The sequence below is a fragment of the Phyllobates terribilis genome, unplaced genomic scaffold (assembly GCF_046119375.1).
Source record: "Phyllobates terribilis strain yellow unplaced genomic scaffold, ASM4611937v1 Scaffold_2__4_contigs__length_985480577, whole genome shotgun sequence".
Classification (NCBI taxonomy): domain Eukaryota; kingdom Metazoa; phylum Chordata; class Amphibia; order Anura; family Dendrobatidae; genus Phyllobates; species Phyllobates terribilis.
This window is the reverse complement of record NW_027362762.1, coordinates 804252788-804270957: the sequence shown is the minus strand read 5'-3', so window position 1 is coordinate 804270957 and position 18170 is coordinate 804252788.

The following is an 18170-nucleotide window of genomic DNA, read 5'->3' as shown; positions in this document are numbered from 1 at the left end:
GCAGATTCTTAGAGGACAACCAAACCATGTCACCAACCGTAAACAAAACCTCTTGACGTTTCCTGTCAAAGTACCTCTTAGATTTTTTGTTAGACTCCTGAAGATTACCACGCACATCCGTCCAAACTCTCTCCAAATCACCGGAAAAACTCTCCTCCTCAGGCACAGCCGATACCAATTTGGAGAATGACCCAAAAGACGGATGTCTCCCAGAACAACAAAAAAAAGGCGAACACCCAGCAGAAGAGGATGTATGGTTGTTAAGAGCAAATTCAGCAAGCGGCACAAACTCAGACCACCCCTTTTGATTGTCTGCCACAAAACAACGCAAGAACTTCTCAACATCCTGATTCTTCCTTTCTGTCTGGCCATTAGACTCAGGATGATATCTAGATGAAAACGACAAATGAACTCCCAACCTGTCACAAAAGGCACGCCAAAAACGAGCCACGAACTGAGGTCCCCTATCAGAAACAATGTCAGTAGGAACAATATGGAGTCTGACAATTTCCTTGACAAAGGCCTTAGCGAGTGTCTTAGCGCAGGGCAGTTTGATGAAGGGAACCAAGTGACACATCTTGCTAAAACGGTTCACGACCACCCAGATGACCGTGAAACCCTCAGAGGAGGGAAGGTCAGTAATAAAGTCCATAGCCAGATGTGTTCAAGGTGCACTAGGAACCTCCAGAGGGCAAAGCAACCCCGCAGCAGGAGTATGAGAAGACTTAGATCTAGCACACACAGTACATTGACGCACCCACTTAATGACTTCCTTCTGCCATCCAGGCCACCAAAAACTGCGACCCACAAGTCTCTTGGTCTCAGAAATTCATGGATGACCTGCCAACCGAGACTCATGACACTCAACAAAAAAATCTCTCCTAAAGGTCCTAGGCACAAACAACGTCCCATGGGGAGTGTTAGATGGGGCATTCTCCTGTGCTTTAAGAATCTCATCTTCCAAAATGGAGTCCAATGCAGCAATCACAACACCTTCTTGTAAAATGCTCTCCTCCTCCTCAGCACCGACCATGGGAGAAAAGCTGCGAGACAACGCATCAGCTTTAACATTCTTGGTACCCGGGATGTAAGTAACGGAAAAATTAAACCGTGAAAAAAAAAGTGCCCACCTAGCCTGACGGGCATTCAAGTGCTTGGCAGCATCAAGAAAGATCAGATTTTTATGATCAGTGAAAACCTGAATGGGAAATTCAGCACCTTCCAAGAGATGACGCCAGTGTTCAAATGCGAGTTTAATAGCCAGCAATTCCCGATTACCAATATCGTAATTAAGTTCAGTCTCAGAAAATTTTTTTGAAAAAAAGGCACAGGGATGTACTCCATCCTTGTTTTCCTGAGACAACACCGCACCGACCCCCACAGAAGAAGCATCAACCTCAACCAAAAACGGCTTAGTCACATCAGGCTGCATAAGGATGGGGGCAGAGCTGAACCTCTCCTTTAGAAACACAAAAGCTTTAATGGCCTCAGTAGTCCACTGAACCGTATTAGCACCTTTCCTGGTGAGATCGGTCAGTGGTTTAACAATAATAGAAAATTTTTTAATGAATTTTCGGTAATAATTGGCGAAACCCAAAATCCTCTGTATCGATTTCAAACCAATAGGCCTAGGCCATTCCTGCACAGCTTGAACTTTCACCGGGTCCATCTCAAAGCCCTCGCTGGAGATAATGATGCCAAAAAATCTAATTCCCTGTACAGCGAAATCACATTTCTCTAGCTTAACAAAAAGCAAATTGTCAATTAATAACTGTAATACCTCACGTACGCTCCGCCAATGAGACTCCAGATCAGGCGAATAAATCAAAATGTCATCCAAATACACAACCACATTTTTGCCGATCAAAGGTCTAAGGATGTCATTAATAAGATTCTGAAAAAATGCTGGTGCATTGGTAAGACCAAAAGGCATAACCAGATTCTCAAAATGACCCACAGGAGTGTTAAAAGCAGTCTTCAATTCATCTCCCTCCTTCATGCGCAACAAATTGTATGCCCCCCGGAGATCAATTTTAGAGAACCTCTTGGCCCCCACTAACTGGTTAAACAAATCAGGAATCAATGGCAGTGGGTAGGGATTACGTATAGTAATTTTATTAATCTCGCGAAAGTCCAGACAAGGACGTAAACCGCCGTCCTTTTTTTTAACAAAAAAAAATCCAACAGCCACAGGTGACTTAGAGGGTCTGATATGACGGGCGGCCAAGCTGGTCTGTATGTATTCCTCCAAAGCCTTTCTCTCAGGAACAGTAAGATTAAATAAACGACTTTTAGGAAGAGTCGCTCCAGGGACAAATTCAATGGTACAATCATAGTCTCTATGGGGAGGCAAAATTTGCGACTCCTCCTCAGAAAAAACATTCCAAAAATCCTGAATAGGTACAGGTAATTCCCCTTTATACACAGCAGCAATGCGCCCGTTACAACACTTGTCATAACACTTAGGGCTCCAGGACTTAATTTCATTAGTAGACCAATCCAGTACAGGATTGTGCAATTTTAACCAGGGTAACCCCAAAATTACTGGAGAAGGCAAATTATTTAATACTACCAAATCCAAATTTTCTTGGTGAATACCATTAATAGTGAGGGAAAATTCATAAACCTTGTGAGTAACACATTTCAAGGGAGAGCCATCGACAGAAACCACGGCAATAGGGGATGACAAAGGTTTGGGATTTAATTTAAGTTTTTCCAAGAATCCCCCATCAATCACATTCAGAGTAGAACCACAATCCACAAATACCCGAAATTCAATTAATTCTTCAGTAGTAGCTGAAAAAAATATCCCCTTAGTGTTTAAACAGGCTATACGGGCGTAACTGACCTTTTTTTTTTTTTTTTTGTTCATACGAAGCACACAGTTCTTAATGAAATGGTCAGATTTTCCGCAATAAAAGCACAAACCTTCAGAAAACCTGCGGTCCTTTTCCTGACATCCCCCCTCCATCTCCATCGGCTCTCCACTGTCAGTACAGACCCTCTCAAGACTAGGAGCTGACATGGCAAAGGATTTACTCTCATTAACCCTTGCACGCAGTCTCCTGTCCACCCGTATAGCTAATTGCATTGCCTCCTGCAAGTTTCCAGGTGTAGGATAAGCAATAAGCAGATCCTTAACCCTTTCACCTATCCCAGCAAGAAATAAACTTTTCAGAGCTGAATCGTTCCACCCCACCTGAGCAGACCACCGATGGAAGTGAGTACAATAATTTTCCACATTACCTGATCCCTGTCTCAAAAGTCTCAATTCCGTCTCAGCTGATGAGACACGATCAGGATCATCATACAACAACCCCAAAGCAGAAAAAAAATTATCCACTGATCTAAAGCACGGATCTCTAGGTTGGAGAGAAAAGGCCCATCCCTGAGGTTCTTTGCGCAAAAGTGACATTATGAACCCTATGCGCTGTGATTCATCACTAGAGGATCTGGGTCTCAAACGAAAATACAATAAACAAGCATTTTTAAAGTAAAAAAAAATCTTGTTCACCAAAAAATAAATCAGGCAATCGTACCTTTGGCTCCACACAATGCGCTCCAGAAGAGCTACTCACGTGTTGTTGGAGCTCGGCCACCTCCAGAGAGAGTCCCTGCAGGCATTGAGCCAAATCCTGAACCGACACCATGATGGAAACTGGAGGTCTTTCCTTAGAGATATTTTTGGGCTGGACTTACTGTTATGATAGGCTACAGGCACTAAGGAAAGACAGGAGATCTGTCCCTACAATAGAAATAAGCTAGATCCCTACGATGTAATGGGGAACCTGATCCTGCGAACAGACCCGCTAAAGTCCTCAGCTAGTCTGAACGAAGACCTATAGATGTGAGGGAGGGATCCCTACAAGAACTAGGGACTGGGAGAAAGATGGACACCTCCTTGCAGAAATTGTAGCAGTAAGAAGACAAACACACAACATAGAACATAAAGGTCAAAAGACCTAGCTAAACTGACTGAGAAAGGTTACAAAGCACCTGGCTAGCTTAAGAGTAGAAATTACAATGAAGTCCAGCATGGCCAGAAGGGCGGAGCAGGATTAAATAGGCAAAAAGGTCATGTGACCAGCAAAATAGAAAAAACCTAACAGGAGAGTTCTAACAACGGAGGTGGGAGGTTCGGATTAAGGAGGATGTTAGTCTTAGGTCAGTTGCAGAACGGAGGGCACGGGAAGGGTGGTAGACAGAAATGAGGGATGCAATATAGGGCGGTGCAGAACTATGGAGAGCTTTGTGGGTGAGAGAGATGAGTTTGTAATGTATTCTGTAGTGGATGGGTAACCAGTGCAATGACTGGCACAGGGTAGAGGCGTCGGTGAAGAGGCCTGATAGAAATACAACCCTGGCTGCTGCATTCAGAATAGATTGGAGAGGAGAGAGTTTGGTAAGAGGGAGAACGATCAGAAGAGAGTTACAGTATTCCAGACGAGAGTGAATAAGAGTGACAGTAACAGTTTTTGTAGTATCAAAGGTGAGAAAAGGTCGGATTATGGAGATGTTTTTAAGGTGACATGATTGAGTGAGTGAGTGTATATGAGGAATAAAGGAAAGTTGTGTGTCAAATATGACTTCAAGACAGCGAGCTTGCTGCTTGGCAGTTATGGTGGCACCACACAAGGAAATTGCAAAGTCTGCTATAGGTAGGTTAGTAGAGGGAGGAAAGACAAGGAGTTCAGTTTTGTAGTGATTCAGTTTCAGATAGAGGGATGATATGATGTTAGAGACAGCAGAAATACAGGCACTGGTATTTTGTATTAGAGTGGGGGTGATGTCAGGTGAAGAGGTGTATAGTTAGGTGTCATCAGCATAGAGATGATACTGGAAACCAAATCTGCTGATGGTTTCTGCAATAGGGGCAGTATACAAAGAGAAGAGGAGGGGTTCTGAGAATGAGCCTTGTGGAACCCTGATAGTAAGGGAGGAAGAAGAGTCGGTGAAAGATACAGTGATGGAGCGGTCAGAAAGATAGGAGGAGTACCAGGAGAGAACGATGTCCTTGAGGCCTATAGAGCTTAGCATAGGGTGGAGGAGCTGGTGATCCACAGCATCAAAAGTGGCAGAGAGATCCAGGAGAAACAGCAGGGAGTAGTGATCATTAGATTTAGCTGTTTGTAGATCATTAGAGACTTTAGTCAGGGCAGTTTTGGTAGAGTGTGAGGAGCAGAAACCGGATTGTAAAGGGTCGAGAAGAGAGTTATCTGAGAGATAGCAGATTAGACGGGAGTGGACCAAGCGTTCCTGGAGTTTAGAGATGAAGGGACGATTAGAGACCGGTCAGTAGTTAGCAGCGCAGTTCTGGTGCAGAAATGGCTTTTTAAGTAAAGGAGTTATGATGGCATGGTTGAATGAAGAGGGAAAGATACCTGAAGAAAGAGAGAGGTTAAATATTTTAGTTAGGTGGGTAATGACAGCTGGGGAAAGGGACTGAAGGGGATGTGAGGGAATAGAGTCACTATTGCAGGTTGTACAGTGAGAAGAATTGAGGAGTCTGGTCACTTCTTCTTCTGTGACCGGCTCAAAGATGGAAAGAGCACTTGAGGTGCAGAAGGGAAGGGGATCCAGACTCTGAGGGGATTGTGCAAAAATGTCTTGATGGATGTGAATGATTTTTTGTAGGAAATAAGTTGCCAGATCGTCAGCGCTTAGGTTGGTGACAGGGGTCTGTACTTTAGGGCTAAGGGCTCATGAGGCTCCCCCAGTGAATCCAGTTTAAACTACTAATAATGACTTACAAGGCCGTCTATAATCTGTCTCCCCCCATAGATCTCCAAATTAATTTTCCCATACCTGCCCACACATAATCTCTGGTCCTCACAAGACCTCCTTCTCTCCTCCACACTCATACACTTTTCACTCAATTGCCTTCACAACATCTCATCTCCTGAAACTCAGTGTCTAAACACGTTTGATTATCCCCCACATAAGGAGCCAAATGGAACCTGAAAACTCATCTATTCGAAAATACCTACAACCTGCAATACCTATGCTGCAACCTCACTACCACCTGAGCCACTGCATCCCCTATCCCAATTTATTGTTTCCTTCCCAACACCATGTACTGTAGATTGAAATCCCATGAGGGCAGGGCCATCTCCCCCTTAGTACCAAACAGTCTATTTACTTAAAAAAAAATTATATACATGTACAGCACCCGGGAATTAAGGGTGCTTTAGAAATAAATAATAATAAAAATAACAAATAATAATAGTAAAGAAGAAAAATGTATTGCTAATTACTGCTTTGTCTGCACTATTTGTTCAATGGATGTTGTGACAGAGTCACTGGTATTATATGCGAGGGGAGGTATGTGTCACGCAGGTTGCTGGCCTGTGTGAATTGAAACCAATAGATTTTCTGACAGCATATTATATGCTGGGGGTTACCTCTTTAAAAGAGTGTGGTTTTATGGTAATGATGTAGAGATGGGAGGGAAGTTATTCCCCATACTTCCCCTCAGGGTGTGGCTGAACAGGGTATAAGTGTTCAGTCAGCTTGTTTCTTGGGTGGAGTGTGTGCTCTGGAGATTGAGGTCTACAAGCTGTGTGTGGCTGACACCAGAGAGCAACACCGGAGGACTGGTGTTGCGGACACTTCACAGGACTATCTGCAGCCGGCAAAGGCCTTGCTGGCTAAGAGGAGTCCGTTGTTTCAGATGCTGCACATCTCGTATCTTGATGGTATGGTGTGGTATATGGGGTACAAAGATAGTGGGGCCATTCTTCATCAATGAAAACCTCAATGCCACTGGATATCTGAAATTGCTACATGATGATGTGTTGCCCTCTTTATGCACTGAAGATGGCACGTTCCCTGAGTTTTTCCAACAAAATGGTGCACCGCCATATTATTAGTGTTAGGTCCGAGCATTCCTACATGAACAGTTTCCTGGAAAGTGGATTGGTCATCGTGGGCCAGTTGAATGGCCACCAAGGTCTCCTGATCTGACCCCCTTAGACTTTTGTTTTTGGGGTCATCTGAAGGCAATTGTCTATGCTGTGAAGATATGAGATGTGCAGCATCTGAAACAATGGATACTGGAAGCCTGTGCTAGCATTTCTTCTGCGGTGTTGCTATCAGTGTGTCAAGAGTGGGAGAAGAGGGTTGCATTGACAATCCAACACAATGGGCAGCACTTTGAACACATTTTATAAGTGGTCATAAACTTGTAAAAAACTCATGAAAGAATAAAGTTATGTTAAAACCAAGCACACTATTGTTTTTCTTATGAAATTCTCAATAAGTTTGATGTGTCACATGACCCTCTTCCCATTGAAAAAAATAAAGTTGAATCCAAAATGTTTGACTTAAAAATGGCCACAAGGTCACCACCAATCAGGAAAAGTTTTTCCCCTCCCATGTACTAATGTGCCACAAACAGGAAGTTGATATCACCAACCATTCCCATTTAATTTAGGCTTATCCATATAAATGGCACACCCTGTACAATTATCTGTCTGCAAAATATAGTTTGTAGTTGCCACAAGGGGATATCATTGCACGTGTATTCAAATTATCTTCCTTAATGTCTAGATTGATAAATCGATAGATAGATATATAAGCTCCTCCTACTGGCAGATATAAGAAGCCAGATATTTACACTCCAGTTATGAGCAGAGAAGGCGCAAAAATCACATTTGTTACATGTTATGTATCAAGTGACATATTTTCTAAAAAAAATAAACACATAAATGACAAGAACCTGATTGAATATATTTTTCTATATACAACTGTGTAATGGATGGACATAGATATGTTCTCTAAAAGCAAGCCTTTTTCATGTATACAATAATAGCTCACAAACTAATATCTAGTATGAACCTTTGAAAAATAGAGGAAAACTAGTCGGACTCGGAACAATATGTCATCGTATTCAAACCTATCTGTTGCCAATAATTTTAGTTTCTTTGAGTTTTAGTTATTACTTACCTATCTTCCAAGAGTTTTTTCAAATTCCCAACTTCCAAGTTTTTTTATTTTTCCCATCAACTTAGTCATATGAGGACTTCTTCTGGAGATTTCATTGATAATTTGATTGAATCCATTCACTTTACCATATAATGTACTTAAAATGGTAAAAAATAATTATTGTGTGGTGGACAGGTGAAAGAAAAATAAATTTTACCATTATTGTGTGTGAATGTGAGCCGTAGCTCAAAGAAGACGTCATGTCAAGTGGGTTAAATTTGCTAAAAATGTTTTTTTTTTTTTAAATAAAGGGAACACTCAAATAACACATCCTAGATCAGATTGAATGAAATATTCTCATTGAATACTTTGCTCGGGACAAAGTTGAATGTCCTGACAACAAAATCACACAAAAATCATCAATGTAAATCAAATTTATTAACCAATGGAGCCCTGGATTTGGAGTCACCCCCAAAATTAACGTGGAAAAACACACTACATGCAGATCCAACTTTGATGTAATGTCCTTAAAACAAGTCAAAATGAGGCTCAGTATTGTGTGTGGCCTCCACGTGCCTGTAAGACCTCCCTACAACACCTGGGTATGCTCCTGATGAGGTTGTGGATGGTCTCCTGTGGGATCTCCTCCCAGACCTGGACTAAAGCATCCGCCAACTCCTGGACAGTCTGTGGTGCAACGTGACGTTGGTGAATGGAGCGAGACATGATGTCCCAGATGTGCTCAATCGGATTCAGGTCTGGGGAACGGGCGGGCCAGTTGTAAAATAAATACTTCTTTCTGCATTTTTTCTCTATCGAGGACTTCTCAAAGTATCAATATCGAGATATTCTTATAAAAAAATGTATCCATTTATTCTCGGGTTGTCCCTTAAAAAGAATTATTGCAGAAGGTACATACAATAATTATTTACAAAGTAATTGTCCATTTGTCCATAATTAGCTTAATTGTTGAGATTGACCCATCTTTCCCTGGGATCTTGGTAGATTGCGTCTGTCTGTGTCCAGCATGTGTGTACGGATGACACCATGTGTCCGGGTAAAGAACGTGTTTCCTTGGGCCTACATCAGCTGCTGGTTTACACACAGTCCCTCGTCCTGTGTCCTGTGGAATGGCAAGAGACCCCCCTGTCTCTAGCATGGGCTTTTATTGAACCTGTCATTCCGCATATGGTAGTGAACTAAAAATACACACACAAATAGCGCATGTCATCTAGAAACGATGGCTGATGCAATCTACAGAACTCAGAATGAATAATAAAATGAATATCCATAATTAATATTTAACAATTCCCCCTTTTTTGAGGATGACAGACATCCATTGAAATCCTCAAAGAAGATAAGTTCATCATTAGGATAACAGGATAATTTTCTTTCCTTCTTCCTTGGCAATATCATTTAATGTTCATAATAATAATAATATCAATATCGGATTATTGTTATATAATGATGTGAATTCATGTTATGGTAAGCCGTGACTAATATTCATTTAATATGTATAATTATACTTCCCTAAATCTAAATCGAAGTAATCATGGGTCCAATCGTCATCATCTGATGTCATCGGGTCTTCGTCTCGTCTTCTTCTTGGTTCTTTTAAAACACAGTCTTTAGATGAAAACTCATGAAATAAATTATAGCGTGTAGATATTGTACAGTCCATAATTATATTCATTATTGTTTAGTCCATAAACTGTACTCTTTATTAGAAAGATCATGTGTGTCAATTGATAAGAAATCAAAGTCCATGGATGAAATGTAGCTTTAATATCTGTGCAGTGTCACCTGAACTTACATTAGATTGTCTTTGGATAATTATGGAATCTTCCGTGTCATCCGCACTGGTCTCGTGTCACTCTCGTGTCAAGGGTTAACTTGACACTTCCCTGCTTTATATAGCACCATAACCAATAGTCAGTCTTTAATGTACAGGATACATATGTCAGGCTGGCAGCTTTCTGCACTTCTTTATTATTCACCAGCTTTCAGGTGATAGGCAACCACCGGAACATGATGAAACTTGAACACAGCCCAGTTCATTTAGGATCATCTTCGTCCTCTGCAGTCGTAAATTAAGTTTGGAATAATAAACAATAATAGATAGTAATTCATTATTAATCAAGTTCTTCATGTGATAGAACATTTTTATGTCATAGGTGTAATTACCTTTTCCAACCCATAGGTGTAAGTGTGTTTTGAAACAACAAGTGTTTATATCTTTATTAAACCAATAATACCAAAGAATGTATACTCATGAATAGTGTTGAGCGATACCTTCCGATATCGGGAAATATCGGATCGGATTGGATCGGACCGATACCCAAAAAATATCGGATATCGCCGATTCCGATACCGGAAACCAATGCAAGTCAATGGGACACAAATATCGGAATGAAAATAAACCCTTTCTTTCCTTGTAGGTTAATTCTACATGAAGGAAAACAACTAAGAATAATGTAGAATGTATTACATGAAAAGCCTGCAATTCAGCAGCGGCATACACCGGTACCCGACAACTTAGAACAGAAAGAATAGAGCTTCACACATAGATTAGATAGATAGAAACATGTCAGTCACATATCTAAGAAGTACAGTGACAGTGTTGGTTACTGTACTTGTCATTTAGTGTTAAAGGATTTATTAAAAAAATAATAGTGTTTTCATGCACCGTCTCTTTAAAAAAGCCGGCCGGCAATTCAGCATCGGTACCCGACAATTTAGAATAGAAAGAATAGAGCATCACACATAGATTAGATACATAGTAACATGTCAGTCGCATATATAAGAAGTACAGTGATAGTGTTGATTACTGTACTTGTCATTTAGTGTTAAAATAAAGGATTTATTAAAAAAAAATTGGCGTGGGGTTCCCCGTAATTTTAGACTCTAGCGGAGGTTAAGCAGACGGCTGGGGCAGATGTTTGAAGCCTGGGAAGGGGGTAATACCCACGGAGCTTCCCAGGCTACTATACTAGCTATTAAAATGGGGGACCCCAAAAAAAGTGACGTGGGGTCCGCCCTATTTTAATAGCTAGCAAAGGCTAAGCAGACAGCTGGGGGCTGATATTATTAGCCCAGGAAGGGTGCCATGAATATTGGCCCCCTCCCAGGCTAGAAACACCAGCCGCCAGCCGCCCCAGAAATGGTGCATCCATAGGATGCGCCAATTCTGGCACTTAGCCTCCCTCTTCCCACTGCCCTGTAGCGGTGGCAGTGGGGTAATAGGGCTGGGGTTGATGTCAGCTTATAATGTCAGCTGACATCAAGCCCAGGTTAGTAATGGAGAGGTATCTATATGACACCCCCATTACTAACCCCATAGTCAAAGTTAAAAAAAACACAAACACTGTATTTGCTTGCGCTCCTCAGTGTCTGGCTGTGACGGCATAAAGATGAGCCGAGATCATGTCCAATAAACTCAGCTCACCTCATGCATGTCACTGACAGCATGGGAAAATTCTCCTGCACTTGCAGTGAGCGTGAGAGAATTCTCCTGCTGAAGCGCTGAGTGCAGGAGAATTTTCCCACGCTGTCAGTGACGTGCATGAGGTGAGCTCATGTCCAATGAACTCAGCTCACCTCATGCACGTCATTGACAGCGTGAGAGAATTCTCCTGCGCTCAGCGGTTGAGCAGGAGAATTCTCCCACGCTGGGATGGCATTGCGATGACAGGCTGGATCGCAGCTGAACGCTGCCATCCAGCTTGTCATCCTTCAGAGACACTGCAGAGTGCAAGCATGCCTGCGCTCTGCAGTGTCTATGAAGGATGGCATGCTGGATGGCAGTGCTCAGCTGTGATCCTGCCTGTTATCTCAATGCCATCCCAGCGTGGGAGAATTCTCCTGCTGAAGCGCTGAGCGCAGGAGAATTTTCCCACGCTGTCAGTGACGTGCATGAGGTGAGTTGAGTTCATTAGACATGATCTCGGCTCATCTGGATGCCATCACAGCCAGACACTGAGGTGCGCAAGCATGCCTGCGCTTCTCAGTGTCTGCGGCATGGCAAGCTGGATGGCAGCTTTCGGCTGCGATCCAGCCTGTCATGTGAATGTAGCAGAGCTGGAGCCGTCGTGGGAACCATGGAAAGGTAAGGATGAGGTTGCTTTATTATTTTACTTTTATTGCAGAAGACATTGGCTTCAGTTGGAATGGGTGCGTGATGGTAAGTATGGTTTAATTTAGAACATTAAAAAATTGTGTGTTTATTTCAATTAAAGGACTTTATTCTGGGTGTTGTGTTTTTTTAAATACTTTACTAGAAATTCATGGCGGTCATGTCTAATATTGGCGTGACCCCATGAATTTCGGGCTTAGGGCCAGCTGATAATGCCCTAACCCCTTTATTACCCAGTGAGCCAATGCACCAGGGCCCTGGATGAGTTGGGTACAGCATCAGTGTTAGAACTCTCCTGTTAGTTTTTTTCTAGTTTGCTGGTCACATTACCATTTTTGTCTATTTAATCCGGCTCCGCCCTCCTGGCCTTGCTGGACTTCATTGTATTTTCTACTCTTGAGCTAGCTTGGTACTCTGTTACGTTTCTCTGTTAGTTTTGCTAGGTCTTCTGACCTCTATGTTCTATGTTGTATGTTTGTCTTTTACTGCTACAATTTCTGCTAGGAGGTGTCCAACTTTATCCCAGTCCCTAGTTCTTGTAGGGATCCCTCACTTGCATCTATAGGTCTCCGTACAGACTAGCTGAGGACTTTAACGGGTCTGATCGCAGGATCAGGTTCCCCGTTACATCGTAGGGATCCAGTTTAGTTCTATTGTAGGGACAGATCTCCTGTCTTTCCTTAGTGCTTGTAGCAGATCATAACAGTAAGTCCAGCCTAAAAAATTTCTCTAAGGAAAGACCCCCAGTTTCCATCATGGTCTCGGTTCAAGATTTGGCTCAACGCTTGCAGGGACTCTCTCTGGAGGTGGCCGAGCTCCAACAACACGTGAGTAGCTGTTCTGGATCACATTTTGTGGAGCCTAAGGTACGTCTGCCTGATCTATTTTTTGGTGAACAAACAGATTTTTTTTCTTTTAAAAATGCTTGTTTATTGTATTTTCGTTTAAGACCCGGATCCTCTGGTGATGAATCACAGCGCATAGGGTTCATAATGTCACTTTTGCGCAAGGATCCTCAGGGATGGGCTTTTTCTCTCCAACCTAGTGATCCGTGCTTTAGATCAGTGGATAGTTTTTTTTCTGCTTTGGGTTTGTTGTACGATGATCCTGATCGTGTCTCATCTGCTGAGTCTGAATTGAGACGTTTGAGGCAGGGATCAGGTTTAGCACCGGCGTCCCTGCCCTCTGCTAGGCAGGGACGCTGTTCCCCTCACCTCTCTGCTCCGTGCCCGGCGTCCTCCTCCCGCTCTGCTGGCAGCGCGCGCTCCTTCCCGGCCACTGTGCTTAGGGCGCGCGCGCGCGCTCTCCCTCCCTCTTAAAGGGGCCGCGCGCGCCGTCCTAAGGAGTCCCCGGCCAATGGCCGGAGGACTTCACCATATATAAGGCACCTCCTCCAAAATGGAGGTGCCCGAGCAATGTTGTTGCACTGTTCACTACTCTGCTTCAGCCCTCAGGTACCGTTGCCAGTTACCTGCCAGATACCTGCCAGATTCCTGCCAGCTTGCTGTCTTATTCCTGCCTGATTATCTGTTACCTGCCTGCTAGTCTGAGGTCCGACGGTCTGCCTTACTACTCCTGTCAGTCTGTCTAAGGACCAGCCTGTCCGCTCACCTGGGAGCGCACTTCAGCCACCTGCCTGCTTGCCTGAGGTCCGACGGTCTGCCTTCCAACTCCTGTCAGTCTGTCTATGGACCAGCTTGCCTGTTCACCTGGGAGCACACATCTGCTACCTGCCTGCTAGCCTACCTGGAGGCTCTGCCGTCACGTGCTGTGACCACCTGCCTGTCCAGTGACTCCTGCCCGCTCACCTGGGAGCGCTCATCTGCTGCCTGTCTGCTAGCCTACCTGGAGGCTCTGCCGTCACGTGCTGTGACCACCCGCCTGTCCAGAGACTTCTGCCCGCTCACCTGGGAGCGCTCATCTGCCGCCTGTCTGTTGGTCTTCCTGGAGGCTCCGCCGTCACATGCTGTGACCACCCGTTCATCCAGAGACTCTCGTCTGCTCACCTGGGAGCTCACGTCTATCATCAGCCGCCACAGGTCGTACCAACCCTTTACCCAGAGACTGCCCCGGTCACTTGCCGTGACCATCTGCCCGTTCTTTCAGAGACTGCCCCGGTCACTTGCCGTGACCATCTGCCCGTTCATTCAGAGACTGCCCCGGTCACTTGCCGTGACCATCTGCCCGTTCATTCAGAGACTGCCCCGGTCACTTGCCGTGACCATCTGCCCGTTCATCCAGAGACTGCCCCGGTCACTTGCCGTGACCTCCAGCCCGTTCACTCAGAGACTGTCCCAGTCACCTGCTGTGACTTCCTGCCCGTCTTCCCTGGTCGCCACCCGCTCCCTTACAAGGACCGCCCCCTTGTATAGTAGCTCAGAGTTTCCGCCTCCCAGACCCGTTACAGTTTGCTGGGGCCATGGAACCCGGTGGCACCCACGCTCCCTCGCTCTCGGAACTGTGTCATGAACTGTCCTGTCAAAGGTCCCAACAGGAGTCCATCCTGGGTCACCTGCGGAATGTCAATACTCGCCTGGACACTCTGACTGCTCCACCAGCAACCTCCGCCAGTGCCATGTCTCGCAATCCGGCAGCTCCGCTGCCCACTAATACCATGGTATCCTACCCCGGACCCCGGCTTTCTGCACCTCCTCGCTTCGGAGGCGACTCCGCCCAGGCTCGGGGCTTCATAAATCAGTGCACCCTGCACTTTGAACTATTGTCCCACCAGTTTAACTCCGACCGAGCCAAAATTGCATTCATCATGCCCCATCTCACCGGGGAGGACCTGGCCTGGCTAAATCCTCTATGGGAGAGAGGAGACCCCCTGGTGTCCAACTTGCCTGCTTTTCTCACGGCTTTCCGGAAAGTCTTCGACGAACCCGGACGGAAGACCTCATCCGCATCATCACTGCTACGCCTCCGTCAGGGAAGTCTCACCGTGGGCCAATATGCCATACGGTTCCGTACCCTTGCCTCGGAGCTGGCCTGGGATAACGACGCTCTGGTATCCGTCTTCTGGGAGGGTCTGTCCGGCCGTATTAAAGATGAACTTGCCGGTCGGGACATCCCTACCACTCTCGATGACCTAATAACTCTTGCCACCCGGATTGACCTACGGTTCCAGGAGCGTGCCAAAGAGGTCACCCGTGAGAGGAGGTTACCACGTTTAGCTCCTACTTTTCAGAAACCCGTCACTCCCTCCGTCTCTACCCAGGTACACTCTCCTGAGCCTATGCAGGTCGACCAGACCAAGATGGTCAAAACCCGTCAGGACTTACGCCGTGCCGAGGGGAGCTGCTTCTACTGTGGCAGTAAGGAGCACCGGATCCGTACCTGCCCGGAGAGGTCGGGAAACGCCTGTGTCTAGGTTCGCTCAGAGAGGTCGACCTAGACAAGAATAAATCCTCTCCATCTCTGCTGTTGTCAGTCTCAATCGTCTGCGGGGAGAACCGTTATTTCGAACTAGCCCAACTTGACTCTGGAGCAGCCGGGAATCTTATTTCACAGTCCCTGGTAGAGAAATACCGCATCCCCACCAAACCTCTGGCTGTACCCTTGTCTGTTGCTGCCGTGGATGGGAGTCTCTTACCACGCCCCATCCAACTCATCACCGAATCCATTACTCTGCAGGTGGGAATGCTGCATTCTGAGAGTATCTCATTTCATGTTCTGCCTGGACTCTCCCACGCCCTCTTGCTTGGCCTACCTTGGCTCCAGAGACATGCACCCATGCTTGACTGGCAGACCGGAGAAGTCCTTCGCTGGGGACAGGACTGCCATAAGACCTGTCTGGTTGCCGTCCATCTCGTCCGTCCTTCTCCTACCCCAGCTAATCTTCCTGGACTTCCGATTCCTTATTGGTCTTATGCTGATGTCTTTAATAAAAAGGAAGCAGAGACACTACCCCCTCATAGACCATACGACTGCCCTATCGACCTGTTACCTGGTACTACTCCTCCCCGTGGGCGTATTTATCCATTATCCGCTGCTGAGACCCGGTCGATGTCCGAATATATTGAGGAAAATCTGGCCAGGGGATTCATCCGGAAATCTACCTCCCCGGCGGGAGCAGGCTTCTTTTTCATCAAAAAGAAGGACGGCTCTCTCCGTCCCTGTATAGACTATAGAGGCCTTAACCAGATCACGGTGAAGAATAAGTACCCCCTTCCGCTCATTCCGGAGTTATTTGATCGTCTGAGGGGGGCTAGAATCTTCACCAAACTGGACCTCCGTGGGGCGTACAACCTGGTTCGTATCCGTCAGGGGGATGAATGGAAGACGGCATTCAACACCCGGGACGGCCACTATGAATATCTGGTAATGCCCTTTGGTCTCTGTAACGCTCCTGCCGTCTTTCAAGAGTTGGTCAATGACATCTTCCGGGACCTTCTCTACTCCTGCGTAGTGGTGTACCTGGACGACATCTTGGTCTTCTCTCTGGATCTCCAGACTCACCGGAGGGACGTTCGTCAGGTCCTGCTCAGGCTCAGGCAGAATCACCTCTTCGCTAAATACGAGAAGTGCCTCTTTGAGCAGACCTCGCTTCCGTTTTTGGGCTACATTATTTCTCAGACCGGCCTACGAATGGATCCAGAGAAACTGTCTGCCATCGAGAAATGGCCTCGACCGGAGGGGTTGAAGGCCATTCAGCGATTCCTGGGCTTCGCTAACTACTACCGCCTCTTCATACCACACTTCTCTTCCCGGACTGCCCCAATTTCCGCGCTCACCCGTAAGGGTACTAATCCCAAAGAGTGGCCGCCCGAAGCAGAGGAGGCCTTTCTTTCCCTAAAACAGGCCTTCTCTTCCGCCCCGGTGCTGCATCGCCCGGACGGCAACAAGCAGTTCTTCCTGGAAGTTGACGCCTCCTCCTCTGGAGCCGGAGCGGTACTTACTCAAAAATCATCTTCCGGGAGAATGGTAACTTGTGGCTTCTTCTCCAAACTCTTCTCCTCTTCTGAGCGCACCTATTCCATAGGGGACCGAGAGTTATTGGCCATCAAGCTGGCGTTGGAGGAGTGGCGTTACCTACTCGAGGGGGCTCTTCACCCGGTAATAATTTACACTGACCACAAGAACTTGGCTTACCTCCAGCATGCCCAGAGACTTAACCAGCGCCAAACCCGGTGGTCCTTGTTTTTTGCTCGCTTTGATTTTGTTCTTCATTTTCGCCCGGCTGACAAAAACGTCAAAGCAGACGCCTTGTCCCGATCCTTTCTGGTGTCCGATCTCGAGGAAGAACCTAAACATATCATCGATCCCGCCAGAGTAATGCAGGTGGCTCCCGTGAGTCTAAATCGTCTCCCTCCCGGTAAGACGTTTGTTTCAGTACCTGATCGGAAGAAGATCCTACACTGGGGCCATTCGTCTAAACTAGCTGGCCACGCCGGTCAGAAAAAGACCCTCCAGCTTATTGCCCGGCACTACTGGTGGCCTACCCTGCACAAGGACGTAATAGACTTTGTTTCTGCCTGTGTGTCCTGCGCCCGCAACAAAGTCCCGAGAGACCTGCCAGCCGGTCGCCTCCTTCCGCTTCCTGTGCCTGCTGCCCCCTGGCAGCATATTGCTATGGACTTCATAACTGATCTCCCCGTCTCTGCCGGTTGTACGGTCATTTGGGTGGTCGCTGATCGCTTTTCCAAGATGGCTCACTTTATTCCCCTGCCAGCCCTCCCGTCTGCACCCGAGCTGGCTAAAGACTTTATCCGCCACATCTTCCGTCTTCATGGCCTGCCCCTCCACATCGTGTCGGATCGTGGGGTACAGTTCACCTCACGTTTCTGGAGAGCCACTTGTAAACTGCTAGACGTCACCCTGGACTTCTCTTCCGCTTACCATCCACAGTCCAATGGTCAAGTGGAGCGGATCAATCAGAACCTGACCAGTTACCTCCGGCACTTCGTTAATGCCCATCATTCAGACTGGGTGGATCTCCTACCATGGGCCGAGTTCTCTTATAACAATCACGAGAGCGAATCCTCCTCCAAATCCCCGTTTTTTGTAGTCTTCGGTCAGCATCCTCGGATTCCTTTTCCTGTCTCCACCTCTGTGGACAATCCGGCTGCGGAATCTCTCGTTAGCAAATTTTCCTCCATTTGGGAGAGTACCCGAT